Genomic DNA, 23179 nt, shown 5'->3' on the forward strand with positions numbered 1-23179 from the left:
GTCGAGGCAACCTTTATGACATCGTCGCCATGGCAACCATTATGACATCTACGTCGATACTGTGCCCGTCGCTGATTGGTCGAGGCCTGGCGGGATTTCCATTATGACATCGTCACCATGCTGTGCCCGTCGCTGATTGGTCGAGGCCTGGCGGCCTCGACCAATCAGAGACGCGGGATTTCCAGGACAGACAGACGGAAAAACCCTTAGACAAATATATATATATATATATATACACACATATACACATATACACACATACACACATATACACATATACACATATACACATATACACATATACACATATACACACACACTTATTTTAATTTTTTTTTTTTTACTTTGTCCCAGGGTGGGACATCACTGTATAGTGTCAGATCGCTGATCTGACACTTTGCAGAGCACTGTGTCAGATCAGCAATCTGACAGGCAGTGCTGGAGGCGCCTGCTCTCAGTAGGTGCTCGCATGCCACCTCCCTGCAGGACCAGGAAGGACCCCGCGGCCATCTTGGATCCAGGGGCCTGCAGGGAGGAGAGTCTCGGAACAACGCGTTCACATCCGAGGGTCTCAGGGAGCCCCCTCCCTGCGCGATGCTTCCCTATGCCACCGGAACGCAGCGATCATATTTGATTGCAGTGTTCCGGGGGTTAATGTGCCAGGAGCGGTCCGTCAGCTAACACCCGGACGCGCTCCCCTTGTGAGCGCTGCTGATCGGGTATGACGTAATATCCCGTCCATGGGGATTAAGTCCCAGGTCACATGGAGGGGATAGTACATCCAATGGCAGAAAGGGGTTAAACCCTCTATGACTTATGATTATTGGGCCTCCTTTATCAAAATGGACAAAACAAAAAAAAATAAAAAAAACCACTTTAACCACAGAAACCAAAGCGCAGCTTTCATTTCTTAAATTGCTCTTATAAAATGAAAGCTGCACAGTGATTGTTTACAATAAGCAGCACAATTTTTAATGACCGAAAACTAGTAAACTCGTTAATACATCTCCCTCGCCTGCTATTGTCAGCGGAGAACCTTATTAAAAAGCGTTGAGGTTTACAAAGCAACATACACAGACCCCAAAATGAAACATTTAATTTTTTTTACTAGGATCAACGTCTTTTTTTTTTTGGAGGGGGGGGGGGGGGGGATGTTCATCTTTCATAACGAAAGCAGATATTTTATTAGGGGTCATGGACACAGCAATTCTTTGTGCACATTGTGCGCATATCAAAACATATGATAGGGCACAAGACACACATTAGGCAAGAGTGACTGAAGTCAGCTCTGCATCATCTCACTATTTTGACAGCTTTGTGAGACTTCCTGCTTGAAAGCTGAAAATTAGCAAATAGGTGCAGTCTATATGACCCACCCCAAAATTACTCTCAAAATAATATGACTGATTAGCGACGAGAGACAATATAGAATAAAACATAACTTTTAATCTATAGTCTAAAAAACTTAATAAATCACAACAAAAAGCAAAGGGATAAAGTGCAAGTGCTGAATAAAGTTCTCACATTATGTACCAGGCTTCATGAGAACAGGTGTTTGCTTAAACTAGCCAGACCTGAGATGAAGGTTTGCTTGCCAATGCAGGAACTTTTGATTTTCCCACATATATATTTTTTGCTCCCCTAAATAGGGGAGGAAAGGCATAGGGAGCTTTGACATCTGGTGGGTACATATCAGTAGCCTTACTTGGGGACTGTCCTTGTAAGGGCAGGAGCAACACAGGGGCACGACAAGGGATATTAGAAACTCCCCACCCCCTCATTTTTCGGTTAACAGTTATCCTCTGGGCTCCTGCGTACCCACGACCCGCAAAGAACTACTACAGAAGTGGTGAGACCAATTCATTTATTATTGAGCACTGGTAACTTTATTCAGCACTTGCACTTTATTATTTTGGTTTGTTTATAGTCTTAAAAATTGGATAAATCACGACAAACGTTATATGTTTTATTCTAGGTTGTCTCTCCTCGCTAATTAGTCTGCTTGAAAGCTGGAACAAAAGCGTCTAGGGGAATACACTGTGTAGCACGTAAAAGACATGGGGAAATGCATGCTGCTATATAACTTCCTGTTGGATGCTTTTAGTGTATCTGGAAATGCTCTGTAATATAAGGGAATACAACTTGCAGCATCACTTGGCTAAACGCAGCAACAGAAAACCTGCTACAGCTTTTTCCTTAATGTGGCAGCGGAGAGCGCTGTATGTAGTGAGAGACTAAAGGCCCCGTCTCACTTAGCGATTTACCAACGATCACGACCAGCGATACGACCTGGCCGTGATCGTTGGTAAGTCGTTGTGTGGTCGCTGGGGAGCTGTCACACAGACCGCTCTCCCCAGCGACCAACGATCAGGGGAACGAGTTCGGCATCGTTGAAACTGTCTTCAACGATGCCGAAGTCCCCCTGCAGCACCCGGGTAACCAGGGTAAACATCGGGTTACTAAGCGCAGGGCCGCGCTTAGTAACCCGATGTTTACCCTGGTTACCAAAAAAAACAAACAGTACATACTCGCCTTTCGGTGTCCAGGTCCCTTGCCGTCTGCTTCCTGCTCTGACTGACTGAGCCGCCGTACACTGAGAGCGCAGCGGTGACGTCACTGCTGTGCTCTCACTTCTCACTGTACGGCCGGCAGTCAGTGAGAGCAGGAAGCAGACGGCAAGGGACCTGACGGACATCAGAAGGCGAGTATGTATTGTTTGTTTTTTTTTACATTTACGCTGGTAACCAGGGTAAACATCGGGTTACTAAGCGCGGCCCTGCGCTTAGTAACCCGATGTTTACCCTGGTTACCAGTGAAGACATCGCTGGATCGGTGTCACACACACCGATTCAGCGATGTCAGCAGGGCCTCAACGACCAAAAAAAGGTCCAGGCCATTCCGACACGACCAGCGATCTCGCAGCAGGGGCCTGATCGCTGGTACGTGTCACACATAGCGAGATCGCTATGGAGGTCGCTGTTGCGTCACAAAACTTGTGACTCAGCAGCGATCTCGCTAGCGATCTCGCTATGTGAGACGGGGCCTTTAGGTTAAACCATTAAGAACTATGACAAGTCCTCCACTTGCAGATTAAATGGGTTGTTCAGGATTGTCGATTTAATAGCTTCTTCACAGGATAAGTTATCAATTGGAAATTGGTGAGTGTCCAACAATCAACCAGCTGAAAACTGCTCCTGCAGCCAAAACTAAGTAAAGTACAGGGTCGAACACAGCACTCCATACATTGATAAGTGGCCATTACTTACATGCTCCGGTCTCCAGTGCCAGGCATTGAGGTGAGAGACTCACGCGAGTTTCTTGCATTGCACTCGCAAGTGTGACCCCAGCCTAACATTCAGATACTGAATACAACCCCTGGCAAAAGTTATAGAATCACCGGATTTGGAGGATGTTCATTCAGTTGTTTCATTTTGTAGAAGAAGAAAAAAAAAAAAGCAGATCACAGACATGGCACAAAACTAAAGTCATTTAAAATGGCAACTTTCTGGCTTTAAGAAACACTAAAAGAAATCAAGAACAAAAAAAAATGTGGTAGTCAGTAATGGTTACATGTCTGTGATCTGTCTTTTTTCTACAAAATTAAACAACTGAATGAACATCCTCCAAAGCCGGTGATTCCATAATTTTTGCCAAGGGTTGTAGAAACTGCCCCATCACAGCACATACCAGAGAAGAGAAACTCACCAGACTTTATGATCACTGAAGTGAAATGTAATCCAAAGCCTCTGAAATGCTGGTGGAAATAATCTGGTTAACTAATGATAGGAGCTTGAGATAAACCTTACAGTTTCATCTAGTGTCACTAGGTTTTCCTCAGATGTCCTCTAGCAAGTCAGCTGTAGGGACCAGCCGACCATCTGATGTGCAATGATATATTTACAATCTCTCCCCCAAACAGATGTCACAGAGAGAAGGATTGGGTAGTTTGCATTTAAAAGGACTGTCAGAACAGAATGACTGCTCAAACCAAGAACATGCGCTTGGTGCATTATGGTGTGGCCAAACATTTACGGTACCTACACCTTCCAACCTGTTTTTCATTTATCTCCACCCTTCTCTGGCTCTATAAAGCCAGAGGTGTCAGAAGAGGGGGTGGATATTGAGGTAAAACAACTGGTGGGAAGGTGTATTTAAAGGATTGACTGTACTTCCAACAGAGACCCTTTATAACACCTATCCTTTCGCTCACAAGACAGACATGTCTGAAAGCAGCCTTATTAAATCTTGGCAGAACTGAACATTTTCAATATGTATAGAAGAATCAAGAAAAGTGCATTCGTCCAAACATTATCCGATATGTATTAGGCACCTTTAGTAAAAGAAACATTACTTCTTAATATGAATAAAAGACAGACAAGAGAAATAACCTACGCTTACAAAGTGGAGAGCCAGCATACCTGCATTTTTTTTGCCAATGTCCGTTTAAATGTAAAAATAAAAACAAAGTGTGGTACAGACATCTGCTTCAGGTGGTTTTGAGCCGTGGGAGAGGAATAATAAAAATATAAAAAATGATATATTGCCACTAGATTTAGATCATATTCTTATTACAAATACCCATCCTTTAGTGTTAGCTATTATGCAATTCTTAACTTGTGCTTCTCTCTTTGCGCTTCAATATCTGATCTCTCAGGCCACTCCATAATTCATGCTTCCTATACCAAGGCTGAACAGCAGATCTACTTAAATGTGCACCAAAGGTTTCACTCTTGTGATAAGAACATTAACACTGGCAAGCTTTTGCAAATAAACCTAGGCTATGCCAGATGCCTGCTAATAAACCTGCTAACCTCCTGACTAACAGAACAGCAAGCAAAACAAGTTTACATCTGCAGTCATAAGTGTAAACTATAAAAGTAGCAAAAATACAATGCAGCCACTAAAACACAATACCGTTCCTACTGTCCTACTGTCTCAGCCAATGGACTGAAAACTTACAGAACAGCAAAATCTTCAATACTAAGATAAGATGGGGAGAAACATACGGTATCTAGCAAAACAAAAATCTTGCTAGGAAACTACATAAGTTAATGTGAACCTAACCTGAAATAGGCTCATGTGATAAAGTTCCTTAGAGACAATGTTCCTAGAGGAATGTAAAATTTGTAAATGTGAATTTGACTAGTAAGGGCTTTCAAGGATAGAGACCATAAACCAGCACCCTACTATAAACATAAGAGGACTCCTAAGGTTTAGTAGCTAGGCTGATGCTACTGAATGTTAATTCCACAGCTTCGAGAGAGCATTTTGGTAATACGCTACATGATGGAGATTTTATTCTTAAAGTATTACTAAACTTTATAGATATATATTACAGGCCATGTTGAAGGGAACAGGTCATGATTGTAGCCAGGTACACTACCGTTCAAAAGTTTAGGGTCACCCAGACAATTGTGTTTTCCATGAAAACGCATACTTTTATTAATCAAATTATTTGCCAAATGAATTGAAAATCTAGTCCAGACATTGCCAAGTAAATAAATAATTTTCTCCTTCAAACTTTGCTTTCGTCAAAGAATGCTCCCTTTGCAGCAATTACAGCATTGCAGACCTTTGGCATTCTAGCAGTTAATTTGCTGAGGTAATCTGGAGAAATTTCACCCCATGCTTCCAGAAGCCCCTCCCACAAGTTGGTTTGGCTTGATGGGCACTTTTCGCGTACCATACGGTCAAGCTGCTCCCACAACAGCTCAATGGGATGAGTTCTGCTGACTGCGCTGGCCACTCCATTACAGATAGAATACCAGCTGCCTGCTTCTTCCCTAAATAGTTCTTGCATAATTTGGAGGTGTGCTTTGGGTTATTGTCCTGTTGTAGGATGAAATTGCCTCCAATCAAGCACTGTCCACAGGGTATGGCACGGTGTTGCAAAATGGAGTGATGGCCTTCCTTATTCAATATCCCTTTTACCTTGTACAAATCTCCCGCTTTACCAGCACCAAAACAACCCCAGACCATCACATTACCTCCACCATGCTTAAAGAAGTTGTCCACTACTATAACCTTTTTTTTTTTTTTTCATAAATCTTGCTATTATGGGCCACTGAAAACATCTACTGTGTTTATTTTAGCAATATTACCTTTTATCATGCTGTAGCAGCACATTTTAGTGCTGGATTCAGCTCTCATGGGGTTAATCGACAACTTCCTTTCTCCTGAGTCATTGTGCTCTAATACTACAAGTTCCATGATGCATTGCACTGCTACTAAGCCTGAACCTAGCACACCCACACCCCTCCCTCCTCTCCCTCCTCTAGCTTCAGAAAGATTTGTGATGTCATTTCTGTCCAACCTCCTCTTTTACATTTGTCCAACCCACACTCCATTACAGATAGATAGATAGATAGATAGATACAGATATATCTATGTCTATTTCCATAGATATGTCCATATCCATGTTTCTAAACCCCTTCACCCCCTGGAGCTTTTTTGTTTTCGTTTATCGCTCCCCTTCTTTCCAGAGCCATAATTTTTCCGTCAGTATGGCCATGTGAGGGCTTATCTTTTGCAGAACAAGTTCTACTTTTGAACGACACCATTGGTTTTACCATGTCGTGTAGCAGGAAATGTGAAAAAAATTCAAAGTGCAATGAAATGGCAAAAAAAGTGCAATCCCACGCTTGTTTTTTGCTTGGCTTTTTGGCTAGGTTCACTAAATGCTAAGGCTGTGTGCACACGTTGCGGATCTGATTGCAGATCCGCAGCGTTTTTTGCTGCACTGAATTGCATCAAATCCGCAGTGTAGTGTACAACCAATGTAAGTCTATGGGAGCCGCAGACTTGTTGTGCACATGCTGCGGAAAAAGCCGCACCGAAACCGCACCAAGAACTGCATCAAAACCGCACCAAAAACTGTATCAAAACCGCACCAAAACTGCGAAACTGCACCAGGTTTTGATGCAGTTTTTGGTGCAGTTTTGATGCAGTTTTTATGCTTTTTTGGGTGCAGTTTATGCGCGGTTTTAATGCCGTTTTTTGGAAATAAGTAAATAAACGGAAAATGTGCATGATTTGAATGGAAACATGCATGAAAAAACGGATTCCAAGGCCGGATTCATCATTTCACAGCTCAGTTTCATACTTTTGCCGGATCCGTCGCTGTGCGTTTTTTCGCCGGACAGAAAAAACGTTCCTCTGTATGTGTTTTCCATCCGGCGGAAACAGCTTTTTTGACGGATCCGGCAAAAAACGGATGAAACTCTATGAGAAAAAGACGGATCCGTCGGAAAAAAATGGATCCGTTTTTTTCAAAACTCGCCGGATTGTGCCTCACGGCAAAAACCTGATGTGTAAAAGCAGCCAAATATATGGATAGATACATCTATGTATCTATAGATATATCTATAGATAAATATATCTATAGATAGATATATCCATAGATATATAATAGAAAGGCCGATGTTTCTATAAGGCTACTTTCACACTTGCGTTTTTCGCAATCCGTCTTTTTGGGAAAAAAACGGATCCTGCAAATGTGCTCGCAGGATGCGTTTTTTACCCATAGACGGGTATTAGTGAAGGATCGCGACGGATGGCCACACGTCGCGTCCATCGTGCAATGGATGCGTCGTGTTTTGACGGACCGTTGGCACATCCGTCACGTCTGCCATTTTCTACCGCGCATGTGCGGCCAAAACTCCGCCCCCTCCTCCCCGGACTTCAGAATGGGCAGCAGATGCGTTGAAAAACTGCATCCGCTGCACACGACGTGCACAAATTTCACAACGTGCGTCGGTACGTCGGCCCAACGCATAGCGATGGACCCGTGCCGACGCAAGTGTGAAACAGGGCTTAATGAGCGTTTAATTTAATAAAAAACTGAAAAAAACGGCGTGGGCTCCCGCGCAATTTTCTGCGCCAGAGGGGGAAAGCCGACGGCCGAGGCCAATATTTGTAGCCTGCTATGAATATCAGCCCGCAGCTGTCTGCGTAGCCTTTACTGGCTATTAAAATAGAGGGACCCCCCCAAAAAAATGACGTGGGGTCCCCCTATATTTTATAGCCAGAAAGGCTACGCAGACAGCTGCGGGCTGATATTAATAGCCTAGAGAGGGGCCATGGATATTGGTCCCCCCCCCCGGCTACAAATACCAGTCCGCAGCCACCCCAGAAATGGCGCATCTGTAAGTCTACGTTCACATTAGCGTTCGGCGCTGCAGCGTCGCCGCATGCGTCATGCGCCCCTATATTTAACATGGGGGCGCATGGACATGCATTGTGCTGCGTTTTGCGACGCATGGGTTTTTTTGGCCGCAAGCGTTGGGCGCAGAGGACGCAGCAAGTTGCATTTTTTTTGCGTCCAACTTTCGGCCAAAAAGGACGCATGCGTCGTTTTAGCGTGCGTTTTGTTGCGTTTTTGTTTGCGTTGTGTGTTGCGTCTCCGACGCTGCGGCGCACAACGCAAATGTGAACCTAGCCTTAGATACGCCAATTCCGGCACTGAGGCTGGTTTCACACTTGCGTTTTTTGGACGCTGCGTTTTAGCGCTAAAAAAACGCATGCGTTTTTTTCCTATACTTAACATTAAAAACGCATGCGTTTTTTCACATGCGTTTTGACGCGTTTTCGGCAACGCATGCGTTTTTGAACGCGCGCGTTTGTTTGCGTTAAAAACGCATGTGTTTTTATAGAAAAAAAACAGAAAAAACACTGAAAAACCACCCACCACCATCAGGGTGATAAAGGGATCCAAACCCTAACCCTACCCCTATAACCTCACCCCTAACCGTGTAATGAACATTTTATGACATAGTGCCACGATATGTAAGTGCCACGTATGTAAGTGCCACGTATGTGAGTGCCACGTATGTGAGTGCCACGTATGTGAGTGCCACGTATGTGAGTGCCACGTATGTGAGTGCCACGTATGTAAGTGCCACGTATGTAAGTGCCACGTATGTAAGTGCCACGTATGTAAGTGCCACGTATGTAAGTGCCACGTATGTAAGTGCCACGTATGTAAGTGCCACGTATGTAAGTGCCACGTATGTAAGTGCCACGTGCCACGTATTTAAGGACAATGGCTCCTGCAGTGCATCACTGAGGTTACTATAGTTCACTGGTCTCACTTTATGGCAAAAAGCTGCGTGGGAACTTTCTCATACAGCATGCCATAAAGTGAGACTAGGGACTATTTTCTCACAGGGGCGTAGGAATACATTGTGGGGACTACATTGTGGAAGGATACCTGCCTCCCCTCATTGTCTTCCTGGAGCCCCTGGAGAGTGGTTGCATCAGCAGATGCTCCTGTTCTCCACGGGAGATCGTCGTGGGACACTCGTTTTAATTGGATTTCTGCGGATCAGGGAGTATATTGGTTGTTTATTATTTTAATATTTTTTATGACACTGGCTTCGGGGATCAAAGTGACAAGTGATGGTGAGTATGTAATCTATGTCTGTATGTACTGTATGTCTGTATGTACTGTATGTCTGTATGTACTGTATGTCTGTATGTACTGTATGTCTGTATGTACTGTATGTCTGTATGTCTGTATGTACTGTATGTCTGTATGTACTGTATGTCCTGTATGTCTGTATGTCCTGTATGTCTGTATGTACTGTATGTCTGTATGTACTGTATGTCTGTATGTACTGTATGTCTGTATGTACTGTATGTCTGTATGTCTGTATGTACTGTATGTCTGTATGTACTGTATGACTGTATGACTATGTCTGTATGTATGTATGCGCGCGTGGCGCATGTCGTCGCGTGGCGCATGTCGTCGCGTGGCGCATGTCGTCGCGTGGCGCATGTCGTCGCGTGGCGCATGTCGTCGCGTGGCGCATGTCGTCGCGTGGCGCATGTCGTCGCGTGGCGCATGTCGTCGCGTGGCGCATGTCGTCGCGTGGCGCATGTCGTCGTATGCCGTCGCATGGCGCATGCCGTCACGTGGTGCATGTCGTCGCATGGCGCATGTCGTCGCATGGTGCATGCAGCATGTCGGCGCATGTTCTGTATATGTGTATGTACTGTATATGTGTGGGTTTTTTTTGTTTGTTTTGTTTTTACATTCAACACATTAGCCGGATGATGGGACTACTACTGTCCCATCATTGGCTAATGTGTCACTGACTGTCACTGTAGCAGGCAGAGCCCGATGGGACTTGTAGTCCCATCGGACAATGCCTGCACACAGACACACACACACACACACACACACACACCAAAGACCACCCCACCCCCCACAGCAGACCCAGCACATACCGGCGCTGGCACGCAGAGCACCGGCCCCCACCCCCACATGCCGGCGCAGAGCCCCGGCGCTGTACCCACATTCCGGCGCTGGCACGCAGAGCACCGGCGCCAGCACGTACATACAGACCCCAGCGCCCGCACCTTCATCATCCCTGCCTAGCCCCGCCCGCCCCCAGCACAGCCCCGCAGGCAGCCACCAGCCCCGCCCACAGCCCAGTCACTCTTGATGAGTGACTGCTCTGACTGTGCGGCTGGGACACACCTGCTGCTGACGTCACGTCAATTTCCAGAGCCTGGAAATTGACGTGACGTCGGCGGAAATAAGCGGCGGCTGCAGCCTGGGGGTCACGTGACCCGGACTCAGCCGCCGCTACAGCGCCGCTCACAGGCAAAAACAGCAACAAAAGGTATTTGCACAATTCATCAGGGGCCCCGGGGGGATACATTGGGGGGTTAATTGAAAGTAGTGGACAACCCCTTTAACAGATGGCGTCAGGCACTCTTCCAGCATCTTTTCAGTTGCTCTGCGTCTCACAAATGGTTTTCAGTGTGATCCAAACACCTCAAACTTGGATTCATCTGTCCATAACACTTTTTTCCAATCTTCCTCTGTCCAATGTCTGTGTTCTTTTGTCTATATTAATCTTTTCCTTTTATTAGCCAGTCTCAGATAGGGCTTTTTTTTGCCACTCTGCCCTGAAGGCCAGCATCCCGGAATCACCTCTTCACTGTAGACGTTGACACCGACGTTTTGCGTGTACTATTTAATGAAGCTGTCAGTTGAGGACCCGTGAGGAGTCGATTTCTCAAACTACAGACTAATGTACTTGTCTTGTTGCTCAGTTGTGCAGCGGGGCCTCCCACTCCTCTTTCTACTCTGGCTAGAGCCCGTTTGTGCTCTCTTCTGAAGGGAGTAGTACACAGCGTTGTAGGAAATCTTCAGTTTCTTGGCAATTTCTCACATGGAATATAGACTTCATTTCTAAGAACAAGAATAGACTGTCGAGTTTCACATGAAAGTTCTTTTTTTCTGGCCATTTTGAGTTTAATGGAACCAACAAATGTAATGTTCCAGATTCTCAACTAGCTCAAAGGAAGGTCAGGTTTATAGCTTCTCTAATCAGCCAAACTTTTCAGCTGTGCCAACATACTTGCAAAGGGTTTTCAAGGGTATCCTAACCATCCATTAGCCTTCTTAGGGTACTGTCTCACAGTGGCACTTTGGTCGCTACGACGGCACGATCCGTGACGTTCCAGCGATATCGTTACGATCTCGCTGTGTCTGACACGCTACTGCGATCAGGGACCCCGCTGAGAATCGTACGTCGTAGCAGATCGTTTGAAACTTTATTTCGTCGCTGGATCACCCGCTGACATCGCTGCATCGGCGTGTGTGACTCCGATGCAGCGATGTCTTCACTGGTAACCAGGGTAAATATCGGGTTACTAAGCGCAGGGCCGCGCTTAGTAACCCGATGTTTACCCTGGTTACCATTGTAAATGTAAAAAAAACAAAAAAAAAAAAAACACTACATACTTACATTCCGGTGCCTGTCACGTCCCCGGGCGTCCGCTTCCCTGCACTCCTCCTGCATCCTGTGTCAGCGCCGGCCGGCCGTACATCAGAGCACAGCGGTGACGTCACCGCTCTGCTTTACGGCCGCGCTTACACAGGATGCAGGAGGAGTGCAGGGAAGCGGACGCCCGGGGACGTGACAGGCACCAGAATGTGAGCATGTGTTTTTTTTTTTTACATTTACAATGGTAACCAGGGTAAACATCGGATTACTAAGCGCGGCTCCAGCGACTACACAACGACTTTCCAACGATCATGGCCAGGTCGTATCGCTGGTCGTGATCGTTGGAAAGTTGCAGAGTGTGACAGTACCCTTACACAGTTAGCAAACACAAAGTACCATAAGAACACTGGAGTGATGGTTGTTGGAAATGGGCCTCTATACAGATATAGATATTAAGATATTGCATTACAAACCAGACGTTTGCAGCTAGAATAGTCAATTACCACATTAACAATGTATAGAGTGTATTTCTGAATCATTTCATGGTAACTTCATTGGAAAAAAACTGCTTTTCTTTCAAAAATAAGGAAATTTCTAAGGCTACTTTCACACTGGCGTCGGCTCGACGTGCCGACAGACAGTGTGATTATTTGGCACAACGGGGGCAGCGGATGCATTATTACAACACATCCGCTGCCCTATTGTGAGGTGCGGGGAGGCGGGGGCGGAGTTCCGGCCACGCATGCGCGGTCGGAAAAGACGGTCTCGACGCTGCAAAAAACGTTACAAGCAACGTTTTTTTGCTGGCGACGGACCGACGTGACACGTCGCAACCGTCGCAAGATGGTTGCGACGTGTGGCAATGCGTCGCTAATGTAAGTCTATGGCGAAAAAACGCATCCTGCAAGCACTTTTGCAGGATGCGTTTTTACTCCAAAACGACGCATTGCGACGGAGGAAAAAAAACGCTAGTGTGAAAGTACCCTAAACTTTTTAACGGTAGTATTACTTTTCTTTCAAATGTTCAGGAGTTTCACAAATATTTAGAATTGAGAGTCCTCAGTAGTTGATACCTTTTAATGGCTAACTGAAAAGATGGTAACAAATTGCAAGCTTTTGAGACTACACAGGTCTCTTCACCCGGCATAGACTAAAAAATTCTGGAGAATCAAATTTATGCACAACACATCACAGAAGAAAAAAAAAAAAAAAACATGGATAAGACAGGTGACATGAAGCAGAATTACCATGAGTGATAAACAGTTATGTCCAGAAATATTGGACTAGTTCTTAGATAAGGAGTGTTTTATTGTCCTCTGATTGGAGTCTGGTTCTGTTGTGATGACCCCACATGGTCTGAGGGGCAAATTCAGACCATGTGGGGTCATCACAACAGAACCAGACTCCAATCCCAGGACAATAAAACACTCCTAAGGCTACGTTCACATTTGCGTCTTTGGGCGCAGCGTCGTCGACGGATACGACGCATGCGTCATGCGCCCCTATCTTTAACATGGGGGGGCGCGTGGACATGCGCCGCGCGTGGACATGCGCCGGTATGCGTTGTCAAGCGTTGTACGACGAATGCGTCATTTGGGCGCACTAGACAGGGCGCGGCCGACGCTTCATGTTGCATTTTTCCTGCGTCAAATTTCCGGTAAACAACGCATGCAACGCACTTGCATCGTAAATGCGCCAAAAAACCACATTACTGTCTATGTAAAACGCATAGGGCGCAGGTGCCTGCGTTGACCCGCGTTGTTCGACGTATGCGCCTTTTGAGTAAAAAAACAAGTGATGTAGTGTCTAGACAGTGACAAGACCACCCCATAGATATAAAAAAAAGGGTGATTGCATTGTATTTCACTTGCAAAGACGTTGACCGCATGCGTCAAAAAACGCTGCGTTGTGTATATGCGTTTGACATGCGTTTTTGATTGCGTCGACGACGCTGCGCCCAAAGACGCGAATGTGAACGTAGCCTTACCTAAGGAGTCAGTAAGCGGTGGTCTGATCCCCTGCTTTGATGTGAGCTCGGCGGTGAGCCTGCAACAAAGCCGGGACATGTTAGCTGTTTTGAACAGCTGACATGTGCCTGCAATAGCAGCAGGTGAAATCGCGATCCACCCGCCGCTATTAACTAGTTAAATGCCACTGTCAAATGCCAACAGCGGCATTTAACTACTGCTTCCAGCCATCGGGCCGGAAATGAGCGCATCGCCGACCCTCGTCACATGATCGGGGGTCAGCGATGCGTCGGCATGACAACCTGAGGTCTCCTTGAGACCTCTATGGTTGTTGATGCCGGATTGCTATGAGCGCCACCCTGTGGTCGGCCCTCATAGCAATGCAGTAAATCTACTACACAGGGGCGATATGACGATCGCTCCAATGTAGCAGAGCCAATCGAGTTGTGCCAACTTCTAGCCTGCCATGGAGGCTAATGAAGCATGGCAAAAGTTAAAAAAAAAAAATATATATGTTTTAAAAAAATATGAAAAAAAAATATATAAAAGTTTAAATCACCCACCTTTCGCCCCATTCAAATTATTATTATTTATTTATATAGCACCATTAATTCCATGGTGCTGTACATGAGAAAGGGGTTACAGAGTTACAGATATCATTTACAGTAAACACGTTTACAGTGACAGACTGGTACAGAGGGGAGAGAGGACCCTGTCCTTGCAGACTTACATTCTATGGGATAAAACAATAATAATAAAAAAAAATAATCAAACCTACACATATTTGGTATCGCCGCATTCAGAATCACCCGATCTATCAATAAGAAAAATGGATTAACCTGATCGCTAAACGGCGTAGCGAGAAAATAAATTTGAAACGCCAGAATTATGTTTTTTTGGTCGCCATGATATATCATTAAAACGTAATAACGGGCAATCAAAAGAACGTATCTGCACCAAAATGGTATCATTAAAGACATCAGTTCGGCACGCAAAAAATAAGCCCTCACCAGACCCCAGATCACGTAAAATGGAGACGCTACGGGTATCAGAAAATTGTGCAATTTTTTTATTTTTTTTTACCACTTAGATAAAACATAACCTAGGCCTGTTTGGTGTCTATGAACTCGTAATGACGTGGAGAATTAAAATGGCAGGTCAGTTTTAGCATTTAGTGAACCTCGCAAAAAAGCCAAACAAAAAACAAGTGTGGGATTGCACTTTTTTGCAATTTCTTCGCACTTGGAATTTTGTTTCCCGGTTTCTAGTACACAACATGCTAAAACCAATGATGTCGTTCAAAAGTACAACTTGTCCCGCAAAAAATAAGCCCTCACATGGCCATATTGACAGAAAATTAAAAAAAGTTATGGCTCTGGGAAGGAGGGGAGCGAAAAACGAAAACGCAAAACCGAAAAAGAGCAAGGTCTTGAAGGGGTTAAGCTCGGCTTGGATTCATGCTGACCGCAGTTTGAGGAGCATGAATTAGGTGCCATGTTCCCTTTAACTAATGTTGACCTGCGTGGGCTCAAGTCCTGTGACCAAATTCACTCACTCAAACCAAGATACAGAAACACTTAAATCACACAGTACGGAGCATTGGTTCAATATAAACTGTACAAATTTCTCAAAGAGGTTAAGCTTAAAAGGGAAACCATCAAAAAAACAAACAATTGTTTAATTCAGATTTTTGAATTTTTAAAGAGGTATCATCTCTCCTTGCGGAGATCGACATGCTAAGCATGCCGAGATGAGGAGACTTAAAGAAATATGCTAATTATGCAAATTGTCTTTTCTGAGAGGAAGAGAGCTAGAACTCTAGTGCCACCTATTGGAAGGTAGCAATCCTACAAGTCAATGTCAACCCTTTAACGAGCCTTGTCACATGACTTAGGATAATAGCCAAACCAGAATCTATGCAGACACTGTTTCGGGGAACTGCCCCTCGTCAGTGCAAAGCGGAGATCTGGTTTGGCTGTGTGAGAGGCGTCAGACTGTTAACCAAGAAGTATCGCTTCTCCTTGTGGAGGGTCAGCATTGACTTGTAGGATTGCTACCTTCCAATAGGTGGCACTAGAGTTCTAGCTCTCTTCCTCTCTGAAAAGACAATTTGCATAATTAGCATATTACCCAGAGGAGCATTGCAGCTTTAAGTCTCCTCATCTCGACATGCTTAGCATGTCGATCTCCGCAAGGAGAAACGATACTTCTTGGATAACGGTCTGACGCCTCTCACACAGCAAAACAAGATCTCAAACTTTGCACTGACGAGGGGCAGTACCCCGAAACACAGTGTCTGCTAATTGAGATTCTGGTTTGGCTATTATCCTAAGTCATGTGACAAGGCTTGTTAAAGGGTCAACACTGACTTGTAGGATTGCTACCTTCCAATAGGTGGCACTAGAGTTCTAGCTCTCTTCCTCTCTAAAGATACAATTTGCATGAATTTTTAAAAACATTTTGCTTTTTCATTTAGATTTTTTTCACATTACTATCTTTTTTTTAAACAAAATTAGCAATTTTGCAATTTTCTAAGTGGCCAATGGGATTTCCTGCAGTTTCATGAGTTTTCAGCAGGCTCCTTATCTGCAGATGTAGGATCCAATCACAATAGTGTTGTCACATTTGAACCTGCTCCACCTCCATTCGCAATGACGTTTGCACGTGCTCATTATATGCTCCAGTACAAATGGTGAGGTCAAGACGAGGCTGAAGTTGGTTTCTTATTCGTTCAGTTTCTTATTCGGAGCTGAAGTTGGTTTCTTATTCGGCAATTTTTTCTTTTCTGTTTTTTATATGTTTAACAAGAAAAACTAAGCTTCACAATAATAACATACAATGCAGCGAGGTGCCCTGATGTGAATACACTTAAAAACAGCTTCAAAAAACAATAAAACTGGCACAAAAATGGGCATCAAAGTGTGTTGAAGAAAGGGTTAAATGCCTTTGGGCCACTGATCTCACACTGCAGCCATATAGAACAGGGCGCCCCACATCAAAACCAGTTCTCTCGAGCCTGGCCCAAATGGGTTCTGGGCATCAGAACTGGCATCAAAGTGGGCAGACAGTCAATTTTGGCCATTTGAATAAGTAACTGATGTTTTTAAGGGGTTAAATGACTTTGGGCCACTGATCTGACACTTAAAATACACAGATCAGTGGCCCAAAGTCATTTAACCCCATAAAACATCAGTTACTTATTCAAATCAGTGAAAATGGGCTGTTTGCCCACTTTGATGCCAGTTCTGATGCCCAAAACCCATTTTGGCCAGGCTGAAGAGACCTGGTTTTGATGTGGGGCTATCTGTTCTATGTGTATGCACTGTGGTATCAGTGGCCCAAAGGCATTTAACCCCTTAAAAACATCAGTTACTTATTCAAATCTGTGAAAATGGGCTGTTTGCCCACTTTGATGCCAATTCTGGTGCCCAGAACCCATTTGGGCCAGGCTGAAGGGACCTGGGTTTGATGCAGGGCATCACTATCTGTGAATTTTCAGTGTCAGATCAGTGGCCCAAAGTCATTTAACCCCTTAAAAACATCAGTTACTTATTCAAATGGACAGATGCTCAGAACCAATTTGGGCCAGGCTGGAGATAACTGGTTTTGATGTGAGGAGCCCTGTTCTATATGGCTGCAGTGTGAGATCAGTGGCCCAAAAGCATTTAACCCTTTCTTTAACACTCTTTGGTGCCCATTTTTGTGCCAGTTTTATTGTTTTTGAAGCTGTTTTTAAGTGTATTCACATCAGGGCACCTCACTGCATTGTTTGATGTTATTGTGATGCTTTGTTTTTCTTGTTAAACCTATAAAAAAACAGAAAAGAAAAAATTGCCGAAAAAGAAACTGAACGAATAAGAAACCAACTTCAGCCTCGTGAGGTCAAGAGTTGTTTCATAGGGACTAGTATCCAAGTGCATTTCCTGGAACACCAATTGGGATGTGTGAGCTATCAGCAGGTGACAATCTCCTCTCAATATGGAAGTGAGTAGCGCAAAATAACCCTTTAACATAGGCTACAGTGAAACTTTAAAAGTACGTGCCCATGATCAGAAATAGCGGCGTTTTGGATGCAGTGCTGCGCACAAATTGCTGTGTTGTACAGTACACTGGATGCGATTTATAGAAATCCCATGCCCACTGTGCTTCTATTTAACACTTCGTAAACTCACCCATGACGCGGGTTTATGAGCCACAGCATGTTAATTTCTGTTGTGGAGACGCTAGTCCCCGCAACAGATATTTCCACAATAGATATGTATTGGATGCGGTAAATCCGCATTGTTCATTGAACACATGTGGATTTACCGCTTGATTAGAACACAGCGAAAATATGCTGCATCCAAAACGGTGCGACTTCCTGATCATGGATACGTAGCCTAAAAATCACATGCACACTGCGTATTTAGCGTATGTGTTACCCAAAACTGGGAGAGGACAAAAAAAAATGCAGACATGGTGACGCGTTTCTAATATACTTTTTCTCTTGATTGTGGCTTACAAATACTGATGTAAAATACTGACCAAATACTCAGTGTGCACGTGGTCTAAGGGAACCTGTCCAGGCCGCAATTGTAGCCAGTCATGTTTTATATAGTGTTTCATAGTAAACATGCTTTGACAAGCCAGCTGGGGACTACCTAGGCCGACTAGTCCTTTGTGTTCTCCAGCGGGCCTCTCCTCGCCCTTGTTAGCCAAGACAAAACTGTGTAACGCATAAGTGAACACAGCCTAAAATTACTACATGCATGAGCACTTCACCTACAGCAATAAAGGTTTATGCACACTAAGCAGCCAGCTTATGCCATAGTCACTGAAAAACAAATTACGGTATACGATTTATACTCCATAACTCTAATCCTTGGCCATGAGACAGTCTAATGGATAATGCTGCAATTTTTGCCATTTTTCCCCCTCACACAGGTCATTCAAATTGGGTATTCGACTATTACTGAGCCCAAAAGTATCCGTTGTTCATATGGAGAGTAAAAAATAGCGCAAACAAGTCCTAAATAGTGATCAGATCCATTTGTGCCATCACAGATTCTAAAATTCCCTTTAACCCTTCACAGCTGGACTATAACAATCTAATATAAAAAGATAAAGTACATGCTGATAAATCCCTCAGCACAGACTATTATTTATATCTTTTAGAAACATAACCACGTGTGACTACAGTAGCAGGAAAATGTTTAGAATTGAGATACCTCAGTGGTTGATACCTTTTAATGGCTAACTGAAAAGAAGGTATCAACCACTGAGGACTCTCAATTCTAAACATTTTTCTATCTGTACAGTAGCAGGGTCTTTCAAACTGTTTCTACTAGGCCCTGCCAGACAGGCCAAGGTGATGCCTGGGCCCCGCCAAAAAAATTAAAAGTAACCCATGTTTAAATTAGAAATAAAAAGTTAATTCTGTTAATAAACCATGCTATGGCAGCTAGAATAAGAATTGTGCAAACTATAGGCCGTTCTCACTGACAATTAGGGGGCTCCTCAGTCTAAACCATGGTGCTGTCAGTGGGCACAGATTGTAAAGGGCCCCTCTTATCAAAAATCACCCATTTTCTCTCTAATAAACCAGCTGTAATTATAAGTTATAGTGGAACCTGTAGATGGCACACTGCACTCCAATGTCAGTGGCACCTATAGATGGCCACGGAGGATGGCACGCTGCACTCCAATGCACTGCCATGCTAGTGGCACCTGTAGATGGCCACGGAGGATGGCACGCTGCACTCCAATGCACTGCCATGCTAGTGGCACCTGTAGATGGCCACGGAGGATGGCACGCTGCACTCCAATGCACTGCCATGCTAGTGGCACCTGTAGATGGCCACGGAGGATGGCACGCTGCACTCCAATGCACTGCCATGCTAGTGGCACCTGTAGATGGCCACGGAGGATGGCACGCTGCACTCCAATGCACTGCCATGCTAGTGGCACCTGTAGATGGCCACGGATGGCACGCTGCACTCCAATGCACTGCCATGCTAGTGGCACCTGTAGATGGCCACGGAGGATGGCACGCTGCACTCCCATGCTAGTGGCACCTGTAGATGGCCACGGAGGATGGCACGCTGCACTCCAATGCACTGCCATGCTAATGGCACCTGTAGATAACCACGGAGGCTGGCACGCTGCACTCCAATGTCACATACTGTACTACATAGTGTGCAGGTGACACACAGCAGGCCGGTGACCTTTGAGCCCGCCATTAGTGCCAGTGTGGGTGACCTTGATGAGGTACCTCTGGTCACACTGCAGACCACACTAACCCTGCAGGCAGTGGAGCTGGTGAGAGCAGCTGAGCCATTGTGTGCCCCTCCATAAGGCCAGGCCATCCGATCCCCCACAGCTGTTTAGTGTGGCAGGTCACCAAGAGGGGCTCACGTTCTGCCCGCAGCCACGTGCCTGAGGTCACCCCGCGGCCTCCATATACACGGAGGACTATACGAGGCTATGTATAGGAATAGCACCGGTCTATTTATAGCCACCAGGCCCAGACTCCGTGCCCGCTGTCTGCGGGATGCCACCCACGGCCAGGCACTGCCAGCCCTGCACGTGTAGTGCGCCCACAGCCGGGAAATCACAGCGCCCCGCTCCTCAGCCAGACACCACCCCTTCCCCGCACGCTCTGCCTCTCCTGTGTACTGCACACACGTGGGCGCCCAGAAGGACACTCTGAGGAGAGGGGTCAGCCGGGCCGCACAGGACGTCACCGAGGCAACTATCGCCCTCTACCCACCCAGCAGAGGCAGCACAGGCCGGGCAACTCACCGGCTACACCGGGAAACCTCCGAGATTACCCTTCACAGCCATGGAGGAGGAAACTGCACAAAATTAGCAGGCCGCACTGCACCGGACAGGTAGGGGAGCGCCCTCTCCCTGCACCAACACCTGCACACAGCGGCCTCCAACTCACCTAAGCAGAGCGCTGGCGGCTTACTGCTCCGAACACCGTCTGAGGGGCGTGAAACCCGGAGGAGGAGCATGTGTGCTTCTTTCCACGCCTCGACCAATCACCTTCCAGGGGCCAGGCTGCGTCACAAAGAACGGAAGTAAAAGCACAACACAGAACACACCGTACAGCGCTCGCACATTAGTGAGAGACGGAGAGCGGCCCGCACTCGAACTTGAACGTGTTACGTCATGGAGGATTCTCGTTACGTCGCTTCCTTTTCCTATCTGGGATGGAGCATTCTATAATGTGTCACTATACAGTGTGACCATAGAGTGTGACTGGAGGTATCGCGATAGGGACATCACCTTTATGACGTGTACTATATTCTGTTAGTATAGGGTATGAAGGGAGGTATCGCGATGAGGACATCCCCGGCATAGAGTGTTCTATATTCTGCTAGTATAGGGTATGGCTGGAGGTATCGCGATAGGGACATCCCCTTTATGACGTGAACTATATGGTATAAAGGGAGGTATTGCGATAGGGACATCCCCAGCATGGAGTGTTCTATATTCTGTTAGTAGAGAGCAGGGGTCCCCAACCTTTCTTACCTTGAGAGCCACATTCCGCTATGAAAGTTGGTCGAGAGCCACAATGCAGATAGTCATAGAAAAACCTAGAGAAGGCACAAATAATAACATGCAGATTTTCGCTTTCACTCTATTCTTATGTATTTTACATTGTTCTGCAAACTGAACTCTAGTGCCACCTATTGGAAGTAGCAATCTTAAAAGTCAATACCCTTTAACAGTCCCATAAGATGCTTCATATATTATTGGCCCCATATACTGCTCCATATGGAATTGGCCCTATAAGATGCTCCCTATATTACTGGCCCCATAAGATGCTCCCTATATTACTGGCCCCATAGGATGCTCCCTATATCACTGGCCCCATAGGATGCTCCCTATATTACTGGCCCCATAAGATGCTCCCTATATTACTGGCCCCATAGGATGCTCCCTGTATTACTGGCCCCATAAGATGCTCCCTGTATTACTGGCCCCATAGGATGCTCCCTATATCACTGGCCCCATAAGATGCTCCCTATATCACTGGCCCCATAAGATGCTCCCTATATTACTGGCCCCATAAGATGCTCCCTATATTACTGGCCCCATAAGATGCTCCCTGTATTACTGGCCCCATAGGATGCTCCCTATATCACTGGCCCCATAAGATGCTCCCTATATTACTGGCCCCATAAGATGCTCCCTATATTACTGGCCCCATAAGATGCTCCCTATATCACTGGCCCCATAAGATGCTCCCTATATTACTGGCCCCATAAGATGCTCCCTATATTACTGGCCCCATAAGATGCTCCCTATATTACTGGCCCCATAGGATGCTCCCTATATCACTGGCCCCATAAGATGCTCCCTATATCACTGGCCCCATAAGATGCTCCCTATATTACTGGCCCCATAGGATGCTCCCTATATCACTGGCCCCATAAGGTGCTCCCTATATTACTGGCCCCATAGGATGCTCCCTATATCACTGGCCCCATAATATGCTCCCTATATCACTGGCCCCATAGGATGCTCCCTATATCACTGGCCCCATAAGATGCTCCCTATATTACTGGCCCCATAGGATGCTCCCTATATTACTGGCCCCATAGGATGCTCCCTGTATTACTGGCCCCATAAGATGCTCCCTATATTTACTGGCCCCATAGGATGCTCCCTATATCACTGGCCCCATAAGATGCTCCCTATATCACTGGCCCCATAAGATGCTCCTTATATCACTGGCCCCATAAGATGCTCCCTATATTACTGGCCCAATAGGATGCTCCCTACATCACTGGCCCCATAGGATGCTCCCTACATCACTGGCCCCATAGGATGCTCCCTATATCACTGGCCCCATAAGATGCTCCTTATATTACTGGCCCCATAAGATGCTCCTTATATCACTGGCCCCATAAGATGGTCCCTATATCACTGGCCCCATAAGATGCTCCCTATATCACTGGCCCAATAAGATGCTCCCTATATCACTGGCCCAATAAGATGCTCCCTATATCACTGGCCCCATAAGATGCTCCCTATATCACTGGCCCCATAAGAAGCTCCCTATATCACTGGCCCCATAAGATGCTCCCTATATCACTGGCCCCATAGGATGCTCCCTATATTACTGGCCCCATAAGAAGCTCCCTACATCACTGGCCCCATAGGATGCTCCCTACATCACTGGCCCCATAGGATGCTCCCTATATCACTGGCCCCATAAGATGCTCCCTATATTACTGGCCCCATAAGATGCTCCTTATATCACTGGCCCCATAAGATGCTCCCTATATCACTGGCCCAATAAGATGCTCCCTATATCACTGGCCCCATAAGATGCTCCCTATATCACTGGCCCCATAAGATGCTCCCTATATCACTGGCCCCATAAGAAGCTCCCTATATCACTGGCCCCATAAGATGCTCCCTATATTACTGGCCCCATAAGATGCTCCCTATATCACTGGCCCCATAAGATGCTCCCTATAT

The 23179-nt window shown here is 45.7% G+C and overlaps 1 protein-coding gene and 1 long non-coding RNA gene across 3 annotated transcripts in view; one reads left to right on the forward strand and one right to left on the reverse strand.

The window, feature by feature from the left end:
- The window catches only part of AKAP1 (A-kinase anchoring protein 1), a 105351-nt gene extending 84526 nt beyond the window's left edge, over nucleotides 1-20825 (reverse strand). Inside the window, exon 1 of one of the 2 annotated variants that reach the window (XM_077296835.1) lies at nucleotides 20631-20825. The gene's annotated coding sequence lies outside the window, so the exon portion shown is untranslated. Of the gene's footprint in view, nucleotides 1-20485 lie in introns of both variants that reach the window. The other variant, XM_077296836.1, reaches the window with a different exon arrangement.
- Nucleotides 20443-23179, forward strand: part of LOC143816454 (uncharacterized) — a 102039-nt gene continuing 99302 nt past the window's right edge. The window contains exon 1 of the long non-coding RNA XR_013223947.1: nucleotides 20443-20574. This is a non-coding gene — a long non-coding RNA (uncharacterized LOC143816454). The remainder of the gene's footprint in view (nucleotides 20575-23179) is intronic.

The sequence above is a fragment of the Ranitomeya variabilis genome, chromosome 3 (assembly GCF_051348905.1).
Source record: "Ranitomeya variabilis isolate aRanVar5 chromosome 3, aRanVar5.hap1, whole genome shotgun sequence".
Lineage (NCBI taxonomy): Eukaryota > Metazoa > Chordata > Amphibia > Anura > Dendrobatidae > Ranitomeya > Ranitomeya variabilis.